This window comes from Manduca sexta, chromosome 23 (assembly GCF_014839805.1).
Source record: "Manduca sexta isolate Smith_Timp_Sample1 chromosome 23, JHU_Msex_v1.0, whole genome shotgun sequence".
In the NCBI taxonomy this organism is placed as follows: domain Eukaryota; kingdom Metazoa; phylum Arthropoda; class Insecta; order Lepidoptera; family Sphingidae; genus Manduca; species Manduca sexta.
Genome location: NC_051137.1, coordinates 9,778,317 through 9,794,574, shown reverse-complemented (window position 1 = coordinate 9,794,574; position 16,258 = coordinate 9,778,317).

Below are 16,258 nucleotides of genomic sequence, written 5' to 3'. Positions count from 1 at the left end.
CTTACAGGCGACGTTTGTGATATGCTCGCACATTTGTGACTAAATCAATTTATAACTCAGAACTTACGGTGCTTTTACCGTATTTGTGATACACGAACAGAAGTGACGTCAGGAAATAACGATTGTAAATCTAAAACTTGTTTTTTACGTTATAACAACATCAATTAAAATGGGTTTATGTATAATTAAATGAACGAGGCTATAGAACGTTAAACATTTTTAGAAACCTCGTTTAATATGTATCAAATAAAAAAAATAAAGATATTTACATAAAGTCTATGCTGCTATTTTTAGATCACTTATGGAAGATTTTCATAAAAGGAACGCGGCGCTTCGTGTTAGGGAGACTAAAATAGATTGAGGATTCGCGTAGCATTGGGAATCCGTGTAACTTAAAAATGTGCTCTAACTTTAGGCAGATATTGCATCGAAAATTTACAGCTATAACTGCCGTATCGATAACGATAAATGTAGGTATTGGTTCGTGTTTATAATTTTGATATTATCACGTTGAAAATTTTATGAATAATTGAACATGCTGTACACGATTTAAGAGTGTTTAATAAATATAACCTGTCCAAATATAATTCAGACGCATACATGATTTAGGTATTTAAATCATATTTATCATTAAAATATATTTTTATACCTTTATTTACTGTAATAACAAACATAATATTATACAAATTTGGTTTAAGTATGAAAATGTCTATTATTATAATATATCTATGTAGTAATCATAGTATTACAATTGTAATGAAATTGATTTAGTTTCTAGGTATAGTAGTTTATGTATTTATATTTTGTAGTTTATTAACGTATTATGACAGTTAGGAGTAGACAGCCTTCTTGAGTGACATCCGAACAAGTTTATAGTATCTATAAAGCGTAGATTGCATTCATCACGATAATTGCCGCATAAAGACTTTTTACATTATCATTAAAAACATAAAATATCTCTCGTTTGCCACGTCCGGAGATTTATCTAAGTTACATTAATATTGTGGCAACACATACGGTAGGAGCGGTTATTATACTAAAATCTTCTACGACCGAATAAAAATTATACATAAAATGATAAAAATTGACGATAATTTTTAAAGTACGTTGTAAAATGCGTGCAGATAACAATTTCATCACGTAGTATGAGCATTTCGCTGCATTAATATGCTAAAGGTGGTTACAGGTGCGCCGTATAGTGGTTGCTGTCCACGTCGCTACGTGCTTTTAGTAAAACTACCAGTCGGCCAACTAACGCAAAGTATTGCAATTGGAGTTACGTGGAAGTCAAGTTTAATTATGGTATGGAAGAAAATCATTTTGGCATGTTAACCAAGAATGTTTCAAACTTTCAGCTTGAATGCCACTCATTTAACGCAGAGGTAAGCTAAATAGAGCGCCATTAGTTGGCCTTTTTACGGTTCTTGTCAACGAGCACACTCATTAACATTTTGTTCCAAAACATTCTCTTGGTTTATTCTTTTAATGATCCTGTGCCCGGGGTATAACAACGTGTTCATGACACATTAATTTGTTGAGCTAGTAAGGATTCCTTTGGTGTTACTGTTTTTATTGTTTATTGCAGAAAACCTTCTTGGCTTCCATAATTTTGTAGATGTTCCTACATCTTGATATCCTCGTGAATTCGCGTTAAACATGACGTAGGTTGGAAAGTAACATTTCGGTACGTGTACCAACATAAAGAAGAGCTGTGTTTGTATTCAATCTTATAAGAAGAAAAAGTCCGCGAGAGAATTGCCAACGAGTCGAGACCCAATGATTAATGGTGGACATGATGCCGTTCAATTTAATTTCAGAATTTTCTCTCTCGTGAATTGTGGTTTTAGTTTTTTTCGCTTTAAGTTAGAAATGTTTTATTGTAGTTGTCTGTTTTACTTAAAATGACCGTTAATTATTTGATTTATTGTAAATGATTTATGGTTAAATATTGAACTAGTTGGTCGGTTAGAACTTTAAAATGAATTAATTACAATGTAATGTGATTTTGTTAGAATTTTTATAATACATATGCGGCGATAGAATAGTTTGGAATAGAAAAGATTGCCGAGACGAATCTCTCTAAATCCGAGGGCACGCCTCTTTGACTTTTCTATAGTTATATGAGTATTCTTTGTAAAGTATTGCTTGCTTTAACGTTGAAATTAAACATTGTGAGGAAACCTGCATACCTACATGGGGGGTTCTTTTTAAGAATTTTATCGAGATGTGAAGTCTGGCAATCCTCACTAGGCCAGCGCGGTCGACTAAGACCTAATCGTTCTCAGTAGTGGTGGAGATCTGTGCCCAGCAGTGGGACAAGATGTAATTATTTTTATTATATAATATCAGAACTAAAAATATATTTACAAATATTAATTATTAGAGTAACGTACATAAGTTATTAAATAAATACTAAATTTCATTAATCTTACATTTTACTAATATTAATAATTATTAATACGAAAAGAGAAAATATTTGAATGTTTATTATAGGTAAACTTAGAAACAGCTAAACAGATTTAGACGAAATTTGGCAAAGGACCATATCCCGGATTAACACATGCTAAAAGTAGCCTCTCCATTATTTCCCATGGGAGCTAATTAGTGGGATATGTTTTGCAAAGGCTTTTAACGCGGTCGACACCACGAGCAACAACTAGTGTTTAATATATACTCTTTAAATTATGTTTAATATATACTTCTTTGCCATTCAAATAAATAATTTTAAAATGTAAAAGCTATACAAGTATTTTATACAAAACTTTTATAGAATAGGGAAGATGCAGTCATAATATCCACTAAATAAAAAGGATTGCAAATTAAAACTTTTTGAATATTTACAGAATTTGAACTATGAAGAAACTGAGAACATTCTTTATGTTATAAAATGAGACTTATGCTTTTTGTCATTAGCTTGAACATTGGTACAGTCTAATTTTTACGAGTATGTTTATTATTGTTATTATAAATTATTTATCATAAACTTTTTCACACACTCTCTGACATACATTCACACACCTACATTAACATAACACACAAACAGAGGGCTAGTTTCACAGCTGAGTTTCTGTATTGAAATAAAATAGCTATTAAATTAGACAACATTGGATAATTGATTATATCTCCAGGGGAATAGCGCTGTAGACCGAAATACAGGTTCTTCCTAGTTCGGCTACAGATACTCCCATATTTTATCAAAATTGTATTATTTATACAGCTCTACTCAGACTGTTAGAGTTTAAGTATTAATACTGTACTTTTTTAAATAAATAAAAATTTAAATAATAAATATTCATCAATATTTGTGACTAAATAGTTAATAAAACTTAAGGAATGGACACTGCAAGGTTTCTATTTTAGTTAATATTGATTTTTACAATAATTAAGAATTGAAAGTAACGCGAAACAGAACGTGTTTTAATTCACCAATCAGCGTATGCTGTATGCTTACTTCTTTCTTGTATTACTTGCCTGTTTCGAATAAAAATGGGAGTTTGCTTAATAAAATCAGACTCCAGAAATGTACTGAACGTTAGTATTTACATGGTTGTAAATTATTTTCTTGGAACATGACAATGTTATGACTATTAATGTTGATGGATTGACAATTTTAAATTTATTCATAGTAACATTAATACACGTATGTATTAATAAAATATTTCGTAAGTCAAAACTTATGCATTAATGAATGCCGTAACAAACAATTATTATGGCCAGTGACAGTCAGTTGTGACGTCACTTGGCATGTATATTTATTTTCAATAATTTTAACTGTTAGTTTGAAACAATAAATTATAATATTTAATTTTTTTAATATTCGTGATCTTAAATTTGCGTCTTCCCTATGAAGGTATTTCTTGCATATATTAAAAGCTATAAACTGTGGCGATAAAATCTCTTAACACTAATATATAGTGTGTGAGTAAGCTACGTTGTATCAGATGGCTAATGATATTCTTGTCCTCATAAATTGAGGTCATGACTCAACTATTTTACTTCATCTTCTAACATCAATCTTTTTCATAACAAATTTACCCGAGGCGGTATTATTGTAACTGACAACTGGTTTAGTTTTTTTTCTTGTTTTGTGGTGTTGAAATGTATATTGATAGAATTCTTTGGATAATAGATATTCTGTTGTTATTTGTTTTTTCAGAATCTTAATCGGGCGTGAAATATAAACATGCTTAATTGTATATATATAGTTATAATAAGCAAATTCCTAAAAAACCTACAATAAAAATAGACCAAAATGTTTAATCGATAAAAGTGCGACTAAAATCAATTCACGTACCTATATCTCAGAACAAAATGTAAAGAAAAAACAATGCTTGCATGCTGTTCTCTGTGTTCATGCACCAGCTTGCATATGCTATTAACTTACCCAGTAAAACAAAATTTAAATCTACAATTGTTAAAAACTAATGAAACAATATGTTATTGAAGCATTTTGTTTTATGTCCATTTAATTATCTGTGAGCAGTATACCATCTTTAAGGTTAAATGTTGTTTGAGTGACAAAAAACCATGAAATTAGACCGACCAACTGATGAAATTTTTCATTTGTCTCATTATTAGTGATGCAATAGGTTTGGAAAAGTAACGAATGTTTGTATATTAGGCAAAAATATTGAAACGTTTGTGAATACATTTATATACAAAATTCTACTAAGTAGCATATCTTAAGAATCGGTTTTCATTTTATAACTCAAAATAAGCATATTGCAATGAATACTCTGTCACTATTGCCAAAATTACTTGAATGTTTTGGCGCGGTTACCTCGATTTATTAGTCATAACCCACTTGTTATTTAAAAGGACAAAATAAACATTTAATGTTTTTAATAAAATTGAAATGGAACTCGTCACTTTACAATAAAACGGTGTTAGCGTTGACGATTGATGAAAGTAGGCTTTTAGTTACAGGCGACGTGACGCGCCACCCGGCTTGGCTGTTGACGACTAGTACTGTAGTTACTAAAGTTACTGCAGTTACAAGAAGAAAATAATACTCCGACTAGGTATTATATTCGTGGAGTAGAAAACGCTACTCTATAAAAATCTTATTTTAACTTGAAAATTTTACCAAAGTAATTCGGCATGTAAAATCTTCTACATTATTAAAATTCTTAGCACTGGTTGACATACAACGCATAGCTTAAACCAGTGGCTCTAGCACGAAATTTTGCACACAAGTTCCTTATATAACGTAGGTGAGTAATAAGAAGGATTTTCGAAAATTCTTCTCTTAAGACATTAAATCCCAACGAGCATATGGCCTGTTCTTAAAAATCCATTTATAAGTGCTGCGCATAAAACTTTACAAAATTCGGAAATACTCGTAGGCGCGCCTTAAGTTGTAACCTTTATGGGGGCCGATTTCTCTTGTCAATTGTGTAATAAACTTCCGGTTGGCATCTTGTACTCGTATTTGATTTAAGCTCAGGCTCCATTTGTCTCGCACTTTATGGTTTTATGAAGTTAATGGAAAATTTCGTACAAGTAAAGTGTACTAAGTATTTTTCTATACAGTTATTATAAGGCGCGTAAATGTTTTTATCTACACATTTTAATATACACGGAAATTAAATATTTTTTTATAGAGAGGTATAGGTACTTTGAGAGGCTGAAAAAACTTAGAATGGATTTCAAAGTAAGATATCGAGTATGTTTAGAGTTATAAAATATATTTAAAAAATAATAATTCCGGAATGGTGACGTATGCGAGTTATACGTAATGCGAATGAGATCTTATTTTCGGTATTCCGTAGTCCATAACTTAGTTTGCAACACATAAAAAGAGGAATGAAATTTATAATATTTATAAAAAGATAGTATTAACTAAAAACGTTTAGTCAATACTGGATACAATTAAGAGACAGGAAACTCTGTACTTACAAGTATTATTTACTGTATGTATGTAGGCTTATAGTTTCCGAAGTCTATAATTGCTATGTTATTGTTTATTAAAATACCCAAGTGTTTTCATATCCTCACCTCATTCAAAGTCATTGCTTGTTAAGAATTGGTCAAAGAAAGTATCTTTAACTAAATTACAACTTTTAATATCAAAAGAAAAGAAGCGCCATAACATTTTCTCAGTTTATTTATGAAAGGTGTTGGTGTTGAATAGCAATTAATGTATTTTTAAAAATGGAGGATGTTATTGTGGAATTATTAGAAACGGTTATGTATGGATTAGGCTTTTACGTACGAAGCCGTTCCCAGTCGTGGAACATTATACAGGCTTATTTTTATATTGCTTTACTGAATGAACCAACATGTTCATATTTAGCTCTGCTAACACAATGCAAAATATCATCCTTCAATAACAAATATTTTCAAGAAAAATCCCGGTTTTAGTCTCCTGATTTTTTTATAATTTGTAGTTTATTGTGAATATGTCGTGAGGAGGTAGGTGTATGTCTAACAGAAAGTGTGATGTTGCTGCTCAGATAAATTCTTTTTGTGTACTAGTAGTGGCCTCGGCAGCCCGCATACAATCGCTACCCACCGGCGTCCACTTAGGGAGGCCTACGTTCGGCAGTGGATGGCGACAGGCTGATTGATCAAGTAGTATTTTTATTTTACATCCTCTTATGGCTTAAGAGGATGTAAAATTAAAATTTCTTTTTAACCGACTTCAAAAAAAAGGAGGAGGTTATCAATTCGACGTGAATTTTTTTTTTTTTAATTTTTTTTTTTTTCTATGTTTGTTACCTCAGAACTCGCTCATTTATGAACCGATTTGGAAAATTCTTTTTTTATTCGAAAGAATTTCTCTCCAGATTGGTCCCATAACATTTTATTCAAGATCGCTTCGGTAGTTTGGTTTTAAAATAAAAAAAACTAGAATAATTATGTCATCCAAGAACACGAAATCGCGAATTTAGCTTTCCTGTGACGTATTTAGTTATGTTTTTGCATTGAATTTGGTTGACTGTACTTCTCACATACTTATACATATAGCATAACATCTTTTCCCCGTGTCAGGGGTAGGCAGAGGCGTAACATTTCATCGCGATAGTCGTACTGTGTGTGAAACATATCAGTTGTGTTTTTGGGTTGGGTTTAATTGACTCTACTTCTTATATACGTATATATATGTATATAGCATCACACCTTTTCCCCTGTTTAGGGGGTAGGCAGAGATGTAACACCACAGCGCAATAGTTATATTATGATCGAAATATATCAGTTGTGTTTTTGCGTTAGGTTTCCTTGAATCTACTTCTTACACACATATATATAGTATCACACCTTTTCCCCATGTCAGGGGTAGGCCGAGGCTTATTTCATCGCTATAGTCGTACTGCGTGCGAAACACATTAGTTGTGTTTTTGTGTTGGGTTTAGTGGACTCTACTTCTTACATACATACATACATATAGCATCACACCTTTCCCCTTTTCAGGGGTAGGCAGAGGTGTTACACCACAGCGCGATAGTTGTACTGTGAGCCAAAGATATCAGTTGTGGTTTTGCGTTAGGTTTCCTCGAATCTACTTCTTACATAAATATATATAGCATAAAACTTTTTCCCCGTGTCAGGGGTAGGCAGAGGCGTATAATTTCTTCGCGATAGTCGTACTGCGTGCGAAACACATTAGTTGTGTTTTTGCGTTGGGTGTAGTTGACTCCACTTTTTACATACATACATATATGTAGCATCACACCTTTTACCCTTTTCAGAGGTAGACAGAGGTGTAACATTTCAGCGCGATAGTCGTACTGCGAGCGAAACACATTAGTTGTGTTTTTGTGTTGGGTTTAGTTGACTCTATTTCTTACATACATACATATATATAGCATCACACTTTTTCCCCTTTTCAGGGGTAGGCAGAGGTGTAACACCACAGCGCGATAGTCGTATCGTGAGCGAAACACAACTATGCCATTAAAGACAGTCTATTTTTTACTAACAGAAAAAAGCAAAAAATAAAAATAATTTTAACAAAAAATTAAACCGCCTTCAAAAACCACTCAACACCAAAAATAATTTCATTAACAGTTATATATTGGATACCAATTTTGGAGTCGGTGCCTAATTAAAATTGCTAGTTAAGCTAGATAAATACATTAACGAATATACGAAAACAATGTGCTGCCAGCGTACAAAGTCAGCAAGTCAGATCGTCACCGAAGATAAACACACCGCCGCAGCACAGCAAATGGAAGCTATTAAGGAAATATTTAAGTTTGTGAACTGCACACTACCCAAATTCTTCCCCTGTTACATGTAGCTGGTCAAATGTGGGTGTATTACACTCCCTGCCTCGAAAAAGAGGAAATAAAAGATGAAACACCATACATGTGCTTAGTATTACACCTTTCACTGTGTATGTTTGTTAGTAGTACAGGCAAACCTACTCCTTTTAATTGATTTGAAAGAAATTTAGCTCATAGATGGACTATGCTACAAATATAGCTAACTAGCAATTTTAATTAGGCACCGACTCCAAAATTGGTATCCAATATATAACTGTTAATGAAATTATTTTTTGGTTTTGAGTGGTTTTTGAAGGCGGTTTAATTTTTTATTAATATTAATTATTTAGTTCGAGCGTTATACTTTTATTTGACATTTATGCTTAGAATAATTTATGGTAAAGTGCTGTTTTCAGGTAGATAAGTATTTAGTCCCATTTATTGACGGAAAGGAAAAATTATCCCGTGTAGTAGTACTGAGTTGGTATTATTATTATTTGTATTGATTTACATATTTTACGTGTGGGGATATGGGTAGTTTCAGAATGTGTATTTTTATAATCTATTAGCCAAGTTATAACCCGGCGGCTTGGGCCAGCGTCGTCGTTTACTATCACTTAACTCATTTTTATATTCGCCATTTTGGCGTGCTCGCTGTCCCAGATTCGCTATGAATACAGAGCAGAGCTTCCCATAATACGATACACGGCCTACTTTAAGAGGGATTCTTGGAGCGCCTCTATGCTATTTACATTGAACTCACATACTTTGTCCCTTTATGAACGTGCGTGTTTTTATATTTGCGCAGTTTTTGCTTGATTTGGTATTGGGTGCTTTGACGTAACTAATATGTGTGTCGCCTCAATGATCGTCGACACGTGAGCGTTGAACTGTGATTTTCGCTTTCTTATAACCTTTAAAGTGATGGTAGGTTCCACATAATATTTTCCATCGTAAACTTATGTATCGAAGGCGAATCATAGATAATCAAATAGTGAACTAGTGTCCACGTCTGCTTTCAGTAATTCTTCTTATCTAAATACTTATAACGTGTCAGTATAATTATGTAAACAGCAGTTTGTTGCGGACACCTCAGCTTTATGTATTTGATGGGAGTGTGAATATCCAGTGGACGAGCAGGCGGCGCGGTGGTCGACCAGGAGCCGAGCAATAAGGCGCGTCAAACGGTCGAGCCTTGTCTTAATTGTCAATAACCGTGAGTCCCAGCGCGCCCGAGCCTGCTCTCGCCGAATAATTAACGAACTTCCGCGATTTTCGAGTTTGTAAATTGCCTCATGGTCTCGTCGACCCGCGTCCTGGTTTGCTGATATAAATTATGTGCGCAGAAAATTAATCTTAGTGATTTAAGAACACCCTCTCGTACTAGACTGTCGTTAAACGATATTCTGATAGTCCCCTAAAGCCTTATGACATTTTAAGTCTTACAAAGTATTTTGCTCGCACGCATGAGAAATGCCTCAGATATATTACTTTGCGGAACTTTTGTCATTACGCAGGTTGATTCAAGAAATGACTTTATTATTTTAAGAATACAACATAAACACAGATGTATATGTGACTAAATAGTCTGTCGAGAAAGCAACATAATAACATAAAAGAGTTCAGTTTAAGCGTGTATCGTAAATGTAAGTTTAAAATAAACATATGTATTTAATTAATGGCACGTTCAGTGACGTAACTTTAATAAGTGCTCGGTTCAGTGAAGAGAATTGCGGGTTCCGTAGCGAGTGCGAGCATAAACAGAGAATTTACAAGCCCACGCCTTTCATTAAAATGTAAACAAGCTTCCATATAATTCGTGGTGCGTACATACATCAGCAGGATAACAAGGGCGGGAGCACACGACGCACATCGGGAATGTTTATGGTCAGCGTTTACCAAAATATGATTACCCCTCTTCCTATAAATTGGGAAACTAAACTAGAAAAGTATTTTAAAAAAAACATCCCTACTTATACATTTCTATTTTAAATGTTTATAAAAATATTTAATAGCCCGAAAGGCGCATAGATTGAACTTATCATGGACTAATCTCACATAGGCCTCTTATTCCTAAAATAAATCTGAGAAAAGAAATTTAAAGGAAAAAATAACTTTCACGATGACGTACCCATCAAAGATATGCAGCCATTAAAGTCTAAAAATTAAAAAATAAAAGATACAGGTACGCCGAAAATGTATAGACATTGTGCGCTTAGTGAGCGAAATATAGAATGGAAATTTGTGGATTGTGTTTAAATTCTGACAATGGAGTGGTCACTGGTGTATAATCCACAGGTCAATGTTTGACTATTGTGTGAGGATTACGTTTCGAATAAGCATTGACGGGACAGACCGTAACGGTAAATAAGAGTTTCCTATTTGACACAAAAGCATTCAGAATGAACCGAAAACATAATAGTATTGTACAATATACGTGTAAACTGTATAATTTCGGGTGATATAAAACTCATTAATTTATGATTGTATTCTTAAGATAGAAAGCAAAGGTAATTAGACAGTGTTATTGCATTGTCCTTTTTGGAGTAATAAGTCGATGGATTTCGAGAACGGAAGCCTTTTCTTGTTCAACACTATTGTTTTCTTATTGTTGCCGGTTTGAGAGAAAATAACAGCGAACTTTCTCAAGTAAGCTGTTGAATTTTCTGATACTAATTACATCATTCATATACTTATTCTAGAAAATAAGCTATTGAATTTTATTGTTATGTTTTAAATTACCTACATTTATTTTTATGCGCTGTATAGAATCATGTTTTCTGATTACTACTGCTCTCCTCATTCCATTCCTATATGGGCAAGGCTATACCTTTTAAGCACATTGCAGAAAGAATTTAGCGCAGTTTTATACGACTGGTCGCCTGCTGACGTCAATTCCTATTTGGAGACCAAGTCGCGTGCAAAATATATTAGAAATAGCAATACCATGTTGTCCGTTCTGGAAATCTGTACTCCGCGCAGTCCACTGATTATATACAATGTCAGTATAGTTTAGACCAAACAAGACGGCGTTTACACATAGTAGGTACTAACACGAATAAAATGTGCTCCGCAAACAACAGAGACCGACGTACAAAATTATACATTAAAGAATAAGCGAATTATACGTACGTTAATTACCTTGAATAACAGCATTATTCTGTATCCTCATTTGTGTTGAATTGTGATTTTTTCTAAAGCAGTCCCTGCGTTTAAACCTGTAACATTACATAATTAAAGCCATTTCAGCATTGTTCACGAGGGTTTATGAAATGTATGATTCACATTTTAAAAACGGAATTTTTAAATATCAGATCATTTAAAGTTTGAATTTTGCATAAGTTACAATGGGATTATTTGTTTTTATTTGAAAAACTGTGCTTACGGCGGCTTGCTGCTGCTATATGAAACTCACAACTTTAAAATATTGCATGTGACGCGTTGGTATTACTTTCTTTTTATCATTTTTGACTCGCGCTCTTTTATAAATAAAGAAATATTTATATAAAGTTTCAGTCTTAAAAATTGGGAGATGTAATTATCATAATAATATTATGGTAGTGCTTTTTGTGTTAGTTAATTATGTTTAATATTGGAAAACGGGGTCGGTGGGTTTGACATTATGCAAGATAAACTTTGCTCCTTATTACGTCAGGAATACTGATTAGTGTGAAACTGGTTGGCAATATTTTCATATCGTTGCATTACCTGCTTATTAGCGAATTGTAATAAGTCAAATGTTAACCTCAACAACCTTATACTGAAACACATTAACTGTCTATAGGTAACAGACGTAGAGGCATGCAATGTAAGATGATATTGTAATCATATTATGATCGCAATTTCAGAACTGTAACATGTTCTATAAAGGGCTATTATTTCCAATGATTTTACAATTATAATTTTTTTTAAACTAAGCATTTTAGTATTTTTTATATCCCGTGTTCTCGTTATATTATAGTGTCATTCAGCATACACTACTAATAATATTACTATTATATCATGCTGAGTTAATGTAGGTACAGTCATCCCCCAATTTATGTATACGCGAATAAACATTATTTTAGGATAAAGATCAAATTAATATGAGACGTCTTCCTGTCAACTGACTCATTAATTTGGGGCTTGTTTCACTTCTGCTTACCTTTTCGGGTATAGAGGCTTGATGTGTAGTTGTATGTTTTTACACTACATAATATAGTATTATGTAAAACTTAAGAATTATAATATGGCATCTGGACGTCAGCAACCCTATCCGAGTTGAGCTTAATTCCAACGAGGACTATAAATACAACGCTTCACAAATGAACAGTTAAATAACAAGAGGATTTAGTTACGGTTTCGAATATCTATATTATGATCAAATGACCAAACGATACATTGTTCCTTGTTGATTGAAAAGTTATGACAACATTTAATTATGATTGTCTATTTTACGTACACATTATCTTGTTACAAGGTATGTACGTATATATCGACTTAAAAAAATTAACCTCGCTATGTAGTAAAATATTGAACTAATTTCTTGTATAGTCAACGTTAACTGTAAAACGAAAAAGCAAGAGTAGCGCCCCTATGTTTTATATTACTCTGGCTATACATTATTAGCCCCTATTTAATTTGACCGGGTAATGCAAGCCGTATCTGAACAAAACAAGTTTTTATTTTACGATCCCTAAATGTTCTCGAGTAAGAAGTAGTTCATGTTACTCATAAAATCAGCTACGTGAATGAAAGACCCATAAAAATCAGTCCTGCCGTTTCGGTGACTAGTTAGAACATACAAACAGAAAAAATGTTTTGTGGTAATATTATACCGAAATATATAAAATTATAAAAAATACATATTATTTCGACTTTACCAAACAAATACAATTCAGTTTTATTTATGTGTATTGATAGGTTTTTATGATATATAAAATGTAAAGAAGGATTATTTAATTCTTTACTTAGTATGTATGCTTTCTTAAACGGAAGGGTAGGAAAGATATTTTTCAATACAACACACTTTTTTTATTTATTAATTTAACTACTAACCAGCTCTTTCATCTCGTGGAATCGTATAATGAAGGCTTCAATTTTCGAGTCCGAAAACAATGTATGTGACTTTATTTTACATGATTCGCCGTGAGTGTACCTTCATCGGTGGTGTCGCGCCAAGACCCGACTTTAAAAACTATGCCAAATATGTTCTGCAACGTGTTGCGTCGCCTATTAGCGGAGGCAGGGCTGTAGGTTAATGAAATGCTTATAAAACTTGGAATTATCTTTATACTGGACATCATGCAGTCTTCTAAGATTTTAATGTTCTGTAGCTATTGAATCAAATGTATGTGAGGGTGATTAATACAATATATACGTTAGTAAGATAAATGAAAATATTTTAACTAAGAATTATAAATAATAGCTTAGGAATAATCATAATCATATTTTTCAGAATATAATGTACGTCCATAAAAACCTTAGTACATTTATTAAAAACAATGACTTGCATAGTCTAAATACCAGAAATAAAAATAAATTGGTTGTCCCTAATCATAGGCTCTGTAAAACCAATAAATCTTTCTTAGTTAATAGCATTAAGTTTTATAATAAACTTCCCTTCGAAATTACCAATTTGACCGAACAAAAATTCAAGTGTTATGTTAAGCGTGATTTAATGTGTAAAGGATACTATACTGTATCTGATTACCTTAATGATAAGACGGTTTGGAAAGTTTGTCCTGCACACAATGACGCACCATGTTAGCACACATTAGTAATTAATTAACTGTCTAAAATGTCTTTGTTACATGTCTCACATACTTTTTCTTTTTTATATATAGTAGAAAAATAGTTACCGGTTGCACTTCCGATGAGGACTTAAAAATACTAATATAAGTAAAAGTAGGGAGGGATTAAGATTATAGAATATTAATTAACGAGGCTTAGCCACTAACAAGCAATAAGTAGGAAATAAATACTTATTAGTGTTGGAGAACATAAGTTAACGTTGAGGATATAATTACATTTGGGTTCGGTATTACTTTCTTTAGTAGTCTTATTAACCTTTCTGATAATCTGGATTGTCCTATAACGTATTAACGTAGTAGGCGTAAGACCATAAGTCACGACTTATCTCATATTGAGCTTTGTTTTTTAATTATTTTTAGGGAATTAGAGTACCGCTGTTAAATATAAGATTAATTATAAATAGTAATGGTAACTGTTACACTAACATTATTGATCACAGATCATTAGAATCACTTGGGGGAACAATGTTCTCTGGCTAATGTTAGGACATATTCGATCTATTGTATATGTAGATCTATAAAATTTTACTAAGTACTTAATATTAGGCAAATGTCAATGGAAAAAAGAACCACGAAAAATCAATCAAGTTTAAACAACCGATAATATTTTGATTGGGGATATTAAAATGCGTATGAGAGTTTTTCCGTTAGGATACAATTTTGAACGAATATCTCAGAATTATATATAGAAAATATGAAATCAATAATTTATAATTAACTGGGGAAAGATGCGACGAAAATTTTACAGCTATAAAGGTACGCTTTTTGACAGACAACAAAGGCCTCGTAAGATCACTTTGTAGTAGCGTGTCTGCAGGCCTTTTATTTCGATTATGGTGTGAATCATAAAGTTAATTTCGACTCCTATTGTCTACGGTCTCAGGCGTGAAACACTGATTTGATTTCCTAAAGGCGCGTTAGAATCATAACAAAATGACTGATCAAAATTTTGGATATACATAGGGTACTTGCTAGCAAGTTACACAAGCATGTAATTTTGTTTACTGCGATACAGGCCTGGAGCCTAGCACAGTGACCGCCGTGAACTGATGTCATATGTTCTTGTATCTTGTTTAATAGATAAAATAAAAAAAATGAGTTAAAAATTATAATTTAACAATATTATCAAACGTATAGTCTTTAATTATAAACTTTTTTTAATTTTTAATAATTAGCAAACAAATAAAAAGACCCTAATGTTATAAATATGTACTCAAAAAGCATTCATAGTCATAGTCCTTCCAGTTTCGTAGTCTTTGGCGAAGATGCCTAACCCGTATATCCAGGTAACACTTGACAGACTGATAGCGTAATGAAGGTCTGTTTCACAGTCGAGTAAGTTCCCTGATTTCATGTTGGAGTCGTTTATCTTATTGACCTCGCCCGACGCACTATTGTTGGCAGTGCGGATTTCCCGTCCTGGCCCCGAGAATTGTGTCTCAATTATTTTTGTAATAACTGTTTCTTCAGAATACTGTCGCAACAGGAAATATGCAGGTTATTTTTTATATACATTTTATGATAAATTGCAATATTTATGACTTCAGATATTTAAGAGAGGGCATTATGAAAAAATAATTTTACATCATTATTAATCATTGAAAGCACGGTGAAATAACTCTAATTCAATATCTTTAGGTATGGTATTCATTCGTCCTGGGTTTGTTTTAATGAATTTCATGTGAGGCAAAAGATATCTCTTTCATTGAAATCAGGTCAGTGGTTTAGACTGTTCGAGATAATAAACAATCGCATATACAATATCTTCCTGTTTTAGTTAACATTAAAAGCGTTTTGGCAACATAAATTGTTCTTTTGTTATCTTAAATTAAAAAAAAACAACCCAATGAGATTCGACGCCGAAAGGTAGGTACTTATTCTTTGTATAAAGGCTGGCAAAGTCCACCGGAAAGATAAAATAATATATTTTAACCAATAAATCTTCCTTACTTTTGAAACCATCCTGAGTATATGCTATACCTATAATCAAGAAAATATTGTAGAAATAATACTTTAATTAATAGACAGGTTCAATTGTATGTCTGTTTCTAGTTTTCGAATATTACTCTTTGTCTCTTTAGTATTCGTACCGGCAAGAAATTAACTCACTTGGCAAATTGTTTTACACACTTGTCGACCCTCGTCAGCTAACAACAAATTGTATCTGATACGAGTCTCATCTCGTCTCGCATTATAGGTGCCGACCGCGCTAAAATCGACGTATTACGAACCATTGATTTTATGTTTGACGTTTGCCAA